Source organism: Cheilinus undulatus, linkage group 11 (assembly GCF_018320785.1).
Source record: "Cheilinus undulatus linkage group 11, ASM1832078v1, whole genome shotgun sequence".
Classification (NCBI taxonomy): domain Eukaryota; kingdom Metazoa; phylum Chordata; class Actinopteri; order Labriformes; family Labridae; genus Cheilinus; species Cheilinus undulatus.
Genome location: NC_054875.1, coordinates 49,274,557 through 49,288,397, shown reverse-complemented (window position 1 = coordinate 49,288,397; position 13,841 = coordinate 49,274,557).

Genomic DNA, 13,841 nt, shown 5'->3' with positions numbered 1-13,841 from the left:
CTGAGCCACATGATCTGGATCTCTAAAAAGAGACTGATTTCCTGTCAAAACGAGAGAGACTGGACTGACATCAGCAGAGGAAGCATGGGTTAAGATTAGAGTTTAATGAGCTAGACCAGGACAGCACTGAACTGGACCAAACCGGACCACTTTGGTGAAACAGGAGTGTTGTCACTGCTCATCCCGGCTTTAGACGGAGGCTTTTAATTCCTGCCTGCTGCAGTTTCACCATGACTTTTAAAACCTTTTTTTGCCTGAATATGTCACTACTTTGAGGACACCAAAGTAGCTTAAAAATGTTTTTATTTTGCACTTTAAACCCCTGGCACGGACATAAACAGCACAAAGTCTGGCCTTTTGGTAGCATTTCTCTATGCAGAAATCACTTCCTGCCCCCATCTGGAGTTTTTTGCAACTACATGTTGTCATCTGCAAAGAACCTATAGTATCAAAAAAAGCCAAAGCTTAAAAAAAAAAATATAGAAAAGTTTAGGACGAACTCCAGCTCAATGTCGAAACTGTACCGGGCTGTAAACGTGTTTATTTTTGCTTTAAAGTTTGACATTTTAACATGGGGCTCTATGGGGGTTGACTCACAGCAGGAGGCAGCCTCTAGTGGACACTGGAGGAACTGCAGATAAAAGCATGAAATGATACCAAAACTTTCATTTCAGACATTTTGCAGGAGTTAGGGCACAAACAAAATTATTATTCGTCTAGGCTTTTATTGCCGTGGTATCAGAGAAATATCAGTATCATTTGATTTTCTTGTATCGTATCAAAGTCAGCCTCCTGCAGCCTGAGCTCAGTTCCTGACAGCGTTGTGATTTCCCAGCCTCGGCGGTGACGTAAACGCAGCACCAAGCCATCGTGTTCGACTGTTCTCGACAGCATGACTCTATTTTTCTATCAGAGACGACGTGTTTTTATCATGTACAAAGTTTAAAGAGCGACGAAGCCTTAAAGAGAGGAAGATGATTTCATCGTTTTTAAAAAAGAAAGTCTGATGATCAACAAAAAGCCATTTATTTAAAAAAAAAGAAGAAGAAGCATCAAGTTTGACATCTTTAATGTTTCTCTCACCAGCAGAACATGACGAATGTTTTTATATTCAATAGTGACAGTGTTGCATTCTGGGTAATGTCCAGATTCACTTTATTTTGATATTAGCTGACATTGGAGGTCACGTTTCCTGGATGTATGCTGTAAAAAGTGATGTGCCACTCTAAACCACTGATAAGAAATTTAAATAAACAGGCAGTTTGATTTAAAACATCCTGATTTTATACAGAGCAGTAAATTTATAATGAATAATTAGTATGGACTGTGATATGACTTATTTATCCTTTCAGGTGTAAATGGTCTGTACCAGCGTTACTCAACCCTGCTCAACCAAAGAGCCATATTGTTGAAAAAATGCCTTTGCAAGAGCCACAATCTAAGTGGTGAAAAGAGGAAAAAAACAGGTTGAAGTAGCAATAAAAATAAGTTAAAGGTGGTAAATGGTCAAAAAGCAGCAAAAATGGATGAAAGGTGGCAAAAATGGTCAAAAAGTGGCAAAAAATAAGGGGGGAAATAGGCATACAATTGAGAAAACTGGGTGAGATATGGCAAAATGGGTGCAAATTCACAAAAAAATTAGTTACAGGTGGTCAAAAAGTTGCAAGAAATGAGTGAAAAGTGACTACACTTGGCAAAAAGCTGCAATAAGGTGGGGAAAAATGGGGAAAATTGGCATTCAATGGCAAATGGTAGCTTAAATGGGCGAAAAATTGCAAAGAAGCAGGATAAAAGTGGCTAAAACCCATGAAAAATGGCAAAAATTGGATAAAGGTGGCAATGAAAATAAGTGAAATGTGGCATAAATGGGCAAAAAGCGGCAAAAAATGAGGGGGAAAGTGGCAAAATAGGCATACAATGGAGAAAACTGTAAAAATAGCAAAAATGGGTGCAAAGACAAAAAAATTAGTTACACGTGGTCAAAAAGCTTCAAAAAACAGTGAAAAGTGGCTAAAGTTGGCATAAAGCTGTAAAAAGGTGGGAGAAATGGGGAAAATTGGCATTTAATGGCAAATGGCAGCTTAAATGGGCAAAAAAATTGCAAAGAAGCAAGATAAAAGTGGCTAAAACTGATGAAAAATTGCAAAGAGAGGATTAAAGTGGCAATAATAGTTGAGAAGTTGCTATAAGAAGTGGTAAAAATGGGCTAAAAGCAGCAGAAATTGATTTAAATTGGCAAAAAATGTATAAAGGACATAAAATGCAAATAATGGCAATGGAAATAGACAATGAAAAAATAAAGTCTGACCATTACAACCTACTGTATAAGTGTGGGAGACACATTGAATAATGTGATGATTAATGGGTCATTTCTGAGGTAAAAGTTTCCTTTTTTAAGGTTTTCTGGGGGAATAATAATTCAAATTAAGGCATCAAAGAGCCATGCGTTGAGTATCACTGGTCTGTACAGTAACATACAGCTTAAACATAAGAGGATATAAACCTGCTCTGTTATTCTGAATTAACACAGATGCTGGCCGGTGTTACGGTTTGATTGGCATTAAATAAAAATGTCTTTTTTTCCAGATGTGCAGGCATATTGGCATGATATTAGTATCTGCATATATGAGCTTAAACATTTGTACTATGAGGCGCCGATGGCTAGCAGTTAAGCCGGCCCATGTATGCGTGCGACCTGGGCTCCTTTCCTGCATGTCTCACCCCCACTCTCTCATCCCTGTGAGGACCCTACCCACAATCCTCCTCTCCAAATAAAGGCATGAAAACATGAATTATTATATCTGCAATATGAGCATTTATGCTAATATGTATAATATTTATATTGCATGTTAATTTGGAAGGTAAAGGAGTCCTGAAAAGTCACACCTCTGAAACATCTGCCTGGACTGTCTCCAGTTAATCCAACCCCAGTTAAACTGGAACACCAGGCATGTGCATGTAGCTAGCAGTAAACAAGCTAGCTTCAGTGTGAATAGTATATATGATAATATGAAATGATGATTCATAAGAAGAGGAAAGCATGTTTCAGCTTGTTTTCAGCTGACACACGTTTGGGAACACTGGTAATCCCTTTTAATTCGACATCAGTGAAACCGTGTCACTGGCTGACATCTCATTAATTTCAGAGAACAGCAGATTTTATTTTCTAAGGTGAATGTAGAAGCAGTGTGTAGGTCTTACTCAGTCCAAATTGTGTAAAATATTAGATAAAAGTGCAGTTTTTCCACCAATCAGAGCACAGTTTGATTAATAACTAGCCTGAAAGTCTTTGAGTTTAAACATTTCTGCTTTATTCTCCATCAGTAAAGCAAAAAAAGGATTAATTCCATTTATAGGCACTTAGATTTAATAAGTTAAATGCGTCTTTTGTTTCTTCAGCTTTTCTCTGCAGGAAGTGAAACATGTCTTTCACCAGGAGCTGAGACACTCTGCTGTGAAGACATTTTTAATTATCACTTTAAAAAAACGGCACATTTTTCACACGTGCGTTCACGACGTGCAAGCGCCACCGACGTGCTGATCAGACACCGGCAGCATCGCGAATCCCGCAGAGCCTCGGTGCTCCGATCGCACGTCTGGAGTTATTTTTAATCCATGAAACAATCTCATCATTTCAATCAAAAGCTCACACTCTGCACCAGGCAGCTGCCTCCGATCGAGCTAACGCGCTAACGTGTTCTACCTACTGATTGTTCTCACCAGTTTTGATCTCGATGTTTATAAAAGTGGATCTCTGAGATCATCTGTGTTAATCTGGAGCTTTCTGTCTGATCATCGCTGCGACGCCACAATCAGAGAGAAACACGCCTGCTGCATGCAAACAAAGTCTAAACATGAACTGATTACACGTTCAGAATGTAAAGAAGACTGCAGCTTCTTACAACAATGCACTCTGGGACATTTTTACTGACATTACCTGGACTTTTTCCTAGAGTTCATCATCTCTGCTCTTCTTAGAGAGTTAAACTACACGGCCAGAAGTCTGTGGACTACATGTTTACTTGTTAAATATTCATTTAGGAGCTGATTACTTTCACATAATGGACCCTGCCTGTATGCTGTGGCAGTGTAAGGGCCACTGAGAGGAGAAAAACGATACAAGAGAGGCAAATATCAAAGGAAAAATACATTCATGTTTGATAGTGTAAAGGTAGAAATAAAGGGAACAAAGCTTGGATATTCTTTGGGGTTATTGAGTTGTAATAATCACCAATATTTGGAAATTTTGAAGCCAGAAAGGAAAATCAAACATGCAGGTTTTCCTGTCAGGAAGTCATGAGGCGTCCCAAATATTCTGAAATGTGCAGATTAAATTTAACTCCCTCCAGGAGAAGATTTCTCTGCTTCTGTTTCTACTTTTAAAGAAAAGACGACCTACTCTGTGCACACCTTTGGCCCTGTAGTTTCCTTTTATTTAACCAGACTCTTTGTCCCATGATGCTTTGGAGCAGGATGACATCAGACAGGAAGCTCGTGTTGCTGTTAACATGTTTTTCTATCTTTTCTGTACATAAACTCTGAATATAACCTGAACTGTCGGATCGATATATTCTGTACCTGTGTGACGGCCGACAAACATGTTTCTGTGGCCTATCGTCGCTGTCAGATTCAGCGTGGCCCCGCCCCTCCTCGGGTCTGATTGGCCGAGGGTTTATTGATGTAAAGGGCCGGGGCCTGCTCTTATTTTTCTGAGACAGAGCTCTTCTTGTTCCTCGTGTCGTTTACTGCAGATATTAAAAAGAGAAACTATTTTTTATGGACATGACTTTAGGTTCTGTTTGTGTAAATGTTTCATTGATGATTCCTCTTCTTTTATACACGCAGACACAAACATGGAGGAGGACAATAAAAGTATTTTGTTCTGTACACACTGGCTCATCACTGACTCAGCTCATGAGGGTTTTTTTTTTCATTCTCATGAAAATATTTTCTGTATTTTTGTGACCAGGCAGCAACTGTGGGAAAAGATAGAAGATCAACATTTAGGTCAGTCACAGTATTTTATTTTTGCTTAGATAGAACCTGCCTGACAGTGAAGTAGGCTCAAAGATCTCCAACACATCATGGAACCAAAGTCACTGACATCTGTCAGTCTGAAAGGGTTACAAAGACATTTCAAAGGCTTTGGGACTCAGCCAACCACTCTGAGAGCCATTATCCACAAATGGAGAGAACTGTGAACAGTGGTGAACCTTACCAGGAGTGGCCAGCTGACCAACATGACTCCAAGAGAACATGGAAAACTCAACCAGGAGGTCCCAGCAGAACCCAGAACAACATCTACAGACCTGCAGGCCTCACTGACTCAGTCATCGCCCCCTAAACCTAAGAACTAGTTGTTCCATCCTTGGTGTTTGTGAGAACTGTCAGTGAGTCTTTCACATCACTGTGGAGGAATGTTGTCCCACTCTTCTTTGCAGAATAGTTGTAATTCAGCCACATTGGAGGTTTTTCCAGCATTAACAGCCTGTTTAAGGTCATGCCACCGTGTCTCAATCAGATTCAAGTCCAGACTTTGACTAGACCACTCCAGAACCTTCATTCAGTTGTTAGTCCATTCAGAGGTGGACTTGCTGGTGTGTTTGGGATCATTGTCCTGCCCCATAACCCAAGTGTGCTTGATCTTGAGGTCATGAACTGATAGCCAGATATTCTCCTTCAGGATTTTCTGGATTTTCTTTATAGCGGAATTCATGGTTCTAGTGGTGATGTTGATGTTATCCTTTAAAGATGATGTTATCCTTTGAAGGTGATGTCATCCTTTAAGATGATATCATCCTTTGAAGATGTCATCACTTAAAGATGTTGTCTGTTGAAGATGATGTCATTCTCTGAAGGCGATGTCATCCTTTGAAGATGATGTCATCCTTTGAAGATTGTATCATTCTTTGAAGATGATGTCATCCTTTGAAAATCATATCATCCTTTGAAGATGATGTTATCCTTTGAAGATCGTATCATCCTTTGACGATGTCTTTCTCTGAAGATGTCAACACTTAAAGATGTTGTCCATTGAAGATGATGTCATCCTCTGAAGGTGATGTCATCCTTTCAAGATGATGTCATCCTTTGAAGGTGATGTTATCCTTTGAAGATGATGTGATCCTCTGAAGGTGATGACATCCTTTGAAGATGATGTCATCCTTTGAAGATGTCATCACTTAAAGATATTGTCCATTGAAGATGATGTCATCCTTTGAAGATCATACCATCCTTTGAAGATGATGTCATCCTTTGAAGATGATGTTATCCTATGAAGATGATGTCATCCTTTGAAGATGATGTTATCCTATGAAGATGATGTCATCCTTTGAAGAAGATGTCATCCTTTTAAAACAATAAAGGCTTCAAATGATGACATCATCAACGGCAGAGGATGGAATGTTCCCTGTTGAGGCCTTTTCCTCCATTTTTGCCAACCGGTTGGCTATAGTTTGGAACTTTTGTAAAAGTGGGTGGAGCTGTCCAGGGTTAGGGTTCCAGAACGTTCACCTTTTTCTGGTCAGTCCTCAGAACATTTTCCCATAAGTCTTGGGGGTCATCAGGATGTTTTTAGTCAAATGTGAGATGATGTTTTGGAGTTCTTTTTGCTCAGCAGTGGTTTTGGCCTTGGAACTCTCCCATGATGTCATTGTTGCCCAGTCTCTTTCTGATTGTTGAATCATGACCTCTGACCTCAACTGAGTCAGTGAGGCCTGCAGGTCTTTGGATGTTGTTCTGGGTTCTTCTGGGACCTCCTGGATGAGTCATCTGTGCTCTTGTGGAGTCATGTTGGTAAGCTGGCCTCTCCTGGGAAGGTTCACTACTGTTCACAGTTCTCTCCATTTGTGATAATGGCTCTCAGAGTGGTTGGCTGGAGTCCCAAAGCCTTTGAAATGTCTTTGAAACCCTTTCAGACTGACAGATGTCAGTGACTTTGTTTCTCATCTGTTCTTCTTTAGATGGTTCCATGATGTTTTGGAGATCTTTGAGCCTACTTCACTGTCAGGCAGGTTCCAGGGAGGTTTGGATGGCTTTTTCCCTTAATAAATGAAATCATCATTTAAAAACAGACTTTTGCATTGACTCAGGTTATATTTGTTTAATATTTAAATTAGTTTGATGATCTGAAACATTTAAGTGTGATAAATATGCAAAAAAAATCAGGAATGGGGCTAACACTTTAGTGGGCTGGATTGTTTTTATCGGAGGAGAAAACCTCTGTTTTCAGTGGTAGGGTACCTGTCCACATGTGGACTTGGCCTGAGGTTTTCGCTGACACTCATCTTTCATGATAAACAGTCATCCAGGGTGATGATGTCACGGGTTAACCTGGAATCCTGCCCTGCCATTGGTGGGTTTAAAGCTGCGAGTTTCCTCTCAGAGGAGTTCAGGGGTTAAAATCAGCCTGAGGGTCTGCTCTGCCTCTAATGATGGGGATGCTGTGTGCCTGTGCGTTTCTGCGTGCCGCTCATTAATGGAGAACAGAGCAGCAGACTCAGCAGGACGTCCAGCCCCACATATCACGAGGAAGATGATGAAAGGATGAAGATGAAAGGATGGAGGAGGAGAGGAGGGAGAGACTGTGAAGCTGAAACGAGCCGACTCAAAGATTTTAGCGTTTCCGCCCAGTGTGGAAGCGTGTTCAGACGCAGCGTGGCGGTATATTAGATGATCACATTTAACCGTTACTAAAAACCAACAGAAGAACGCTCTGCATCAAACAGACAGAGAATGGGTCTGTAAGAGATGGAAACGTCTCCAACATGAGGAGAAAATAGGGGAAAACTACATGATTACAGGGCTGGTTCTAGACATATTTACTGCCCAAATGGAGGTTTGTCACAATTCATTATTCATCCAAAAAATCCTCAAGCATGTGGTGTCAGATTGATTATTGTACTGCTTCAGATTTCCTTCAGATTTCACACAGAAGAACAAGGAGCCTGAAATACTTCAGACAGGAGATAACAGCATAATTAGAGCAAAGGCAATAAGATGCTTAACCCTTTAGAGGTCCTTTAATATCCTAACCCATTTGTCCTTAAGGACAAAAATGTCCCCTTCAAAAAACTGCTCTAAAAATATCGTATATTAATATTTTTTCACTATAAACAAGTTAGTGTTTTAAAACTACTTCAGCCTGAAATTTACATGTCAAATATTAAAGGAGACATATTGTGCAAAAATCACCTTTCAAGCTTTTCATAAATATGTGCCTCTGGCCTGTCAAGTACCCGAAAAATCCCCCCAACCCTCTCTTTCTCCACCTTTCAGAAGATGTGGGCTGAAACAAGCCGTTCTCAGATTTTCCCCTCATGATGTCGTGGGGAGTTAGAACCACATCCATTTCCTGAGAGGGGCGGAGTCAGACAGCTCATTAACATTAAAAGGCACAGACACAGAAACAGAGGGGTTTTTAGACATCCAGAAATCCAATACTAGAGTGTTTTTTCAGCAACAAACTTCACAGGCATGTTTTGGGGACCTCTGAGACGGTTATAAACTTGTCTTAAAGGGTAAAATATGTCCCCTTTAATTGTATTTTGGAGGTTTTAACCCTTTAAAGGCCAGTATGTTTACACAACTCCCCTCTTTTTAATAAAGCAAAACCAAAAACAAAAAAACCCTCAAATAAAAGACACACACACTTTTTATACACATACACCATTATTTAACATCAATTGCAACACACACTTATGTGAGTAGCAGGCATCTTTGCAGAAAACGGTTTAAAAGTGTGAAATTTTGCAGCATCCTTTGAATGGGAAAACAGCGCCATCTGGTGAACAAATATAAAAGTCAAACTGTTGAAAAATACCTTTGCAAGAGCCTCAATCTAAGTGGTGAAAAGTGGCAAAAATGGTTTAAATAGCAATAAATATAAGTTAAAGGGGGCAAAAGTGGCAAAAAAAAGAGAGAGAAGTGACCTAAATGGGCAAAAAGCAGTCAAGAGTGGCAAAATGGGGCAAAAAAAGGGTAACAAGTGGTATTTAATGTCAAACGTATCTTAAATGGGAAAAAATAGGATAAAAGAAGTTGCAGAAATGGTCAAAAAAGAGAAAACAACTGGTGTTTAATGGCAAACATATCTTAAATGGGGAAAAAATGATGAAAAGGGGCTAAAATGGGATACAAGTGGATAACAGAAGTTGCAAAAATGGTCAAAAAAGAGAAAACAAGTGGTATTTAATGGCAAATACATCTTAAATGGGCAAAAAAATGGTGAAAAGGGGCAAAACTGGGATAAAAGAAGTTGCAAAAATGGTCAAAAAGAGAGACAAGTGGTATTTAATGGCAAAAGGTAGCTTAACTGGGCAAAAAATTGTAAAAAAGGGGTAAAAATTGGATAAAAGTGGCTAAACAAAATTGCAAAAATTGTCAAAAAAGAGGAAACAAGTGGTATTTAATAGCAGAAGGTAGCTTAAATGGCTAAAAAGTGGTGAAAAATTGGTGAAAAGAGGCAAAAACGTGGCAAAAAATGAGAGTAAAGGGACTGAAATGGGCAAAAAGCAGTCAAGAGTGGCAAAATAGGGCAAATAAGAGGAAACAAGTGGTACACTATGGCAAAAGGAAGCTTAAATGGGAGAAAAGTGGCAAAAAATGGTGAAGAGGGGCAAAAATGGGTAAAAAAACTGTCAAAAAGAAGTGTCAAAAATGGGCAAAAAATGCAAATAACAGCCACTTCATGGCAAAAGATTGCTTAAAAGGGCAATAAGTGGCAAAAATTGTGAAAAAAAATGGGCAAAAAATGGGAGTAAGGGGCCACAATGGCAAGGACTCGCTTAATGGGAGAAAAGTGGTAAAAATTGGATAAAGTGTCAAAAAGAAGTGGCAAAAATGGACAAAAAAGTGTTTTTTAAAGGAAAAGGTATCTTAATTGGGTGAAAAGTAGCACAAAATAGTTAAAAAAGGCCAAAAATGGGACAATTATGTTTGACCATTAAAGCCTTCTGTATCAGTCTGGGAAACAAACTGATTATTTTGATGAACTTCTGAGGTCAAAGTTCCCTTTTCTCAGTTTTTTTTTGGGGAATAATATTTCAGATGAAGACATTTAAGAGCACACATTGATTATCACTGTCCAACATTTTATCATTAAAGATATTATTAAAACATCCCATGCCTTTGCCCCGCCCCCCCAGGCAGCTGATTGGCTGTTTTACCACATTGATGACTAAATCATGAGCCGGTTTCTTTGCTCTGACCTCCGCTCCTCTCTGACTCTGCGTTTGTTTGTCTGAAGTGGCCGTCATGTTGTGTAGTGGTTCAGACAGAATCTGCTGACTCATCAGTGATGATCTGATACCTGATCAATACCTGAGCATGGAGGGCTGTCACCACACACGCACACACACACACAGAGCAGGGATCGATACGAGTCCTCCACAAACTGTAAACAATCTGCTGACAAAGACATTATGACTCAAAGCTTCAGGAAAGTTCTGTGGCTCTGATTTACTGGAGGGATGTTCTAGTCACAGACGTTCAGGAAGTATTCAGACCTCCTTCACTTTTATCACTTTTATTATGTTTCAGTCTGAGGCTACATTATTTTTCTCTCAGTACCCACCGTGACAGAGTTAAGACAGAATTTTAGACCTTTGTGCAAATGTATTAAAAAAGAAAACCTGAAATATCACCCTGACAGGTGACAAAAACCGGCAAAAAGCAGTCAAGAGTGGAAAAATAGGCAAAAAAGTAGGAAACAAGTGGTATTGAATGGCAAAAGGAAACTTAAAAGGCTGAAAAGTGGTGAGAAATGGTGAACAGGGCAAAAATGTGGCAAAAGTGGCAAAAAGAGGTGGCAAAAAATTGGAAAAATGGCACTCAATGGCATGAGGTATCCTGAATGGGCGAAAAATGGCAAAAAATATTGTGAAAAAGGGCAAAATGGGAAAAGGTGTCAAAAAGAAGTGGCAAAAATGAGGAAAAAGTGTTTTTTTAATGGCAACGGTAGCGGTGAAAAGCGGTGAAAAAAACAGGACAAAAGGGGCAAAAATTAGAGAAACGTGTTAAAAAGAAGTTGCAAAAATGGTCAAAATGGTGAAAAAGGGTAAAAATGGGATAAATGTAAGCAAGCGCTGCAGACCTGGATTTGGGGATTTTCTGCCGTTCGTCTTTGTTAATCCTCTGAAGCTCAGTCTGGTTGGACAGGGACCTTCGGTGGACAGCCAGGTCTCTCCAGAGGTGCTGGACAGAGTTCTGGCTGGGCCCCTCTAGGACTTCCACAGGGTCGTCCCTAAACCCAGACTATGTCCTGGTTGTGGTCTTAGGGTCGTTGTTGGAAGGCGAACCTTCAGCCCAGTCTGAGGTCCTGAGCGCTCTGGAACAGGTTTCCATTGAGGATATTTCTGTACTTTCCCTCCACCCTGACCAGTCACCCAGTCCCTGCTGCTGAGAAACACCCCCACAGCCTGATGCTGCCACCACCATGCTTCACTGTTGGGATGGTGTTGTGCAGATGAGCGGTGCCTGGTTTCCTCCACATATAAAGTTTAGAACTGAGGTCAAACAGTTCAATCTTGGTTCCATCAGACCAGAGAATCTGTTTTTTTTAGTCTCAGAGTCCTTAGAGGGCTTGTTTGCAAACTCCATGTGGGTTTTCCTGTTCTTCCCTGAGGAGAGTCTGCGGTCTATCCACTCTGCCATGAAGCCCAGATCAGTGGAGGGCTGCAGAAGGAAGCGCCAGCCTGCAACACATTTTAAAAAGGGAAGAGGTCTGAATAGTTTTTGTATGTTTTTAATGGAATATTTCACAGAAATGCTGCGTTTCTGGCAGGCGAGCATCTGTGATTATTTGTTGTCCTGCAGTTTGATCCTGTTTTTGTCCAAACTTTAGATTGGCGAAGAACAGACACTCCTCCTCTCCCTCATGGCTACAGGTGTTCCTCCCAGGCTTCCATCCATCTTTATCGATGAAAACGAGCTACAGAGCTCTCTTTGCTCATGTTGGAGAAACTCTACTGAGCATGTGCAGCAGACTCCACTCAGGAGAGACCAAAACTTTTCTGTCAGTTTAAGAGCAGAAACTTTTCTCTCAGATTTCAACAAACAGACGCCATTTCAGAGCAGGATTTCTGACAGTTTCTGCTCCTCTCCTCCCACAATGCATTGCTGTTGGTGCTGCCAAACTGTTTCATCTGTGAATGTATGTCAGTCTGTTCTCTGAGCCTCCCAGTGTGTGTGTGTGGCTTCAGTCCCAGACGATTAAACATCACACACACACTCTTATTTATTTCTCATACTCTCTGTGAATAACCTGGTTTCTCCGTTTTTAGCTCTAAAATTCACAAAACATTCTTAAAGATTGTTAAATGTTGACCTTAGCCATGGTCAGTGTGGAGATGACACCACGACCCCGCCTCTGTGACACAAATCAACCAGAGAGATTAAAGGAGGCGTCTGAAAACCCAGAGCCATGCAGGACAGAGGGGTTCCTATCTCTGTGAGTTATGTTTCACATTCTACTGTGAAAACCCAATAAAGAGTGTTTAGTAAGGGCAGGACTTTACAAAAATTCCCAGAAGATGTGGTAACAGGTAGCTTAAATGGGCAAAAGATGTTAAAAAAGGGGCAGAAATGGGATAAAAGTGGCTAAAAGAAGTTGCGAAAATGGGCAAAAAATTGGAAAAAAGTGGCACTTAATGGCAAAAGGAAGCTTAAATGGGCAAAAAATGGTGAAAAGGGGCAGAACTGGGATAAAAGTGACATCTAATGGCAAAAGGTAGCTTAAAGTTGTGAAAAGTGGTGAAAAAATTGTGAAAATGGGCAAAAATGGGACAAAAGTAGCAAAATTTAGGTCAAAGTGTCAAGAAGAATTCACAAAAATGGGGGAAAAATGGAAAAAAGTGGCAAAAATGGGAAAAAAGGGGCACTTACTGGCAAGAGGTAGCTTAAATGTTGAAAAAGGGCAAACATGGGGAAAAATTGTCAAAAAGAAGTGGCAAAGATGGGCAGAAATTTGGAAACAGTGGCACTTAATGGCAAAAGGTAGCTTAAATGGGCAAAAATGGTAAAAAGGGAAAAAAATGGGACAAAAGTGGCAAAAGTAAGGTAAAAGTGTCAAAAAGCAGTGGCAAAAATGGGCAAAAAATTGGAAAAAAGTGGCACTTAATGGCAAAAGGAAGCTTTAATGGGCAAAAACGGGATAAAAGTGGCTAACAAGTTGCAAAAATTGTCTAAAAAGAGGAAACAAGTGGTATTTTTTGGCAAAAGGTAACTTAGAAGGGTGAGAAGTGGTGAAAAAATGATTGATGATTGGATGAATGTCCTGTCTGTCACGTTTATTACAGGACAATCAGAGCGGTGGCGGGCATGTGCAGTTCCATTAGTAACCCGAGCTCGACAGACACCGGGGAACAGTGGAGCATCATTTTAGTAAAGATGTCGTCCAGTTCTGATAAAACTGCCGCCGTACTATCCCCACTGATTGCCACAACAGTAAGCCATTGCTTTCAGCATCTAAAACTAAGCCCCGCCCCTAGCTACCATCTCGTTCTCCTCAAATGATGCTGATTGGTCAGATCTGTTCTCAGGTCAGTCATTCCAGATTGGAGCTTTAAAAGATGGATCCGATGACAGACATGGAATCTGGACGATGCACCAACATTATTTCAGTATTTTTGTGAAAATATCTGAGTGTCTGTAGGTGAAATAAGCCAATCCAGTCACGTCAGTCCAACAAAAATCCCATAGGCTCGCCACCAAGGAACACCCATGTGACGCTTAGTTCTGTGTTTTGCCTATAAAATCACTGCACCACTCTATAAGGCTCCTGAGCTTTAATGGGGTCATAAATCAGCCTTTATATTTGGGTATTCCAGCTTTGTCTGGTGGTT